The sequence below is a fragment of the Propithecus coquereli genome, unplaced genomic scaffold, assembly GCF_000956105.1.
Source record: "Propithecus coquereli isolate 6110/MARCELLA unplaced genomic scaffold, Pcoq_1.0 Scaffold224, whole genome shotgun sequence".
Taxonomy (NCBI): domain Eukaryota; kingdom Metazoa; phylum Chordata; class Mammalia; order Primates; family Indriidae; genus Propithecus; species Propithecus coquereli.
In genome coordinates this window covers 3,287,240-3,289,104 of record NW_012147634.1, presented here as the reverse complement: position 1 = coordinate 3,289,104, position 1,865 = coordinate 3,287,240, and positions in this window count along the sequence as shown.

Below are 1,865 nucleotides of genomic sequence, written 5' to 3'. Positions count from 1 at the left end.
CTAATGATTAGAGATGTTGAGCACTTTTTTATATGTTTGCTGGCCATTATTCTGTCTTCTTTTGAAAAGTTTCTGTTCATGTCCTTTGCCCACTTATTGATGGGGTTGTTTGATTTTTTTCTTATTGATTTTCTTAAGTTTTACCTGTATTCCTGTTATCAGCTCTTTATTGGATGTGTAGAAAGGAAATATTTTCTCCCATTCCATAGATTGTCTATTCACTCTAATGATAGTTTCCTTGGCTATGCAGAAGCTTTTTAATTTGATCAGGTCCCATTTGTTTATTTTTGTTGCTTCTGTGATTGCGTTGGGGGTCTTCTTCATAAATTCTTTACCTAGGCTGATGTCTAAAAGAGTCTTCCCCATATTTTCTTCAAGAATTCTTAAGGTTTCATGCCTTAGGTTTAAGTTTGTTATCCAATGTCAGTTGATTTTTGTGAGAGGTGAGAGGTGGGGATCCAGTTTGAATCTCCTGCATGTGGATATCCAGTTTTCCCAGCACTACTTATTGAAGAGATTCTTTTCCCCAATGTATACTTCTGTCTGCTTTGTCGAAGATTAGATGACAATATGAGGATGCTTTTATATCTGGGATTTCCATCCTATTCCAAAGGTCTGTATCTCTGTTCTTGTGCCAGTACCATGCTGTTTTGGTTACTATAGCCTTGTAGTAAAGATTGAGGTCTGGCAGACTGATGCCTCCCAATTTGTTCTTTTTGCTTAAGATTGCTCTGACTATACAAGGTCTTTGGTTCCAGACAAAGTGTAGAATTATTTTTTCTAGATCTGTAAAGAATGATAGTGGAATTTTGATAGGGATTGCATTAATTCTGTAGATCACTTAAGGTAGAATGGACATTTTAACAATATCGATTCTACCAATCCATGAGCATGGTAGGGATTTCCATCCGTGCACATCCACAATTTCTTTTCTCAGTGTTTCATAGTTCTCCATATAAATATCTCTCACCTCCTTTGTTAAATACACTCCTAAATATTTAATTTTCTCTGATGCTGTTGTGAAAGGTGTTATGTCTTTGATTTGATTTTTGGCTTGACTGTTATTGGCATATATGAATGACGCCGATTTGTGTGCATTAATTTTGTATCTTGAGACTTTACTAAATTCCTTTATCAATTTCAGGAGTCTCTTGGCTGAGTCCTTGGGGATTTTCTAGATACAATAGCATATCATCAGCGAAGAGTGAGAGTTTGATCTCTTCTGCCCCCATTTGGACACCTTTAATTCCCTTTTCTTGTCTGATTGCTCTGACAAGGACTTCCAGCACTATGTTGAATAGAAGTGGGGATAGTGGGCAACCTTGTCTGGTTCTAGTTTTAAGCGGGAATGCTTTCAATTTTTCCCCATTAAATATGATATTGGCTGTGGGTTTGTCATATATGGTCTTTATAATTTTAAGGAATGTCCCATCTATGCCTATTTTGTTGAGGGTTTTTACCATAAAAGTGTGCTGGATTTTATCAAATGAATTTTTGCGTATTCTGAGAGAATCATATGGTGTTTGTTCTTGTTTTTATTTATGTGGTGAATTACATTTATACATTCACGTATGTTGAACCAGCCTTGCATCCCTGTGATAAAGCCCACCTGGTCATGGTGAATTATTTTTTTGATGTGCTGATGGATTCAGTTTACTAAAATTCTGTTGAGGATTTTCCATCTATATTCATGAGGGACACTGGTTTGTAGTTTTCTTTTTTTGCTATATCCTTTCTTGGCTTTGGTATCAAGGTGATGTTGGCTTTGTACAATGAGTTGGAGAGCATATTATCCTTCTGAATGTTTTGAAATAATTTCTGCAGTATAGGTATGAGTTCTTCTTTGTATGTCTGGTAAAATTCAG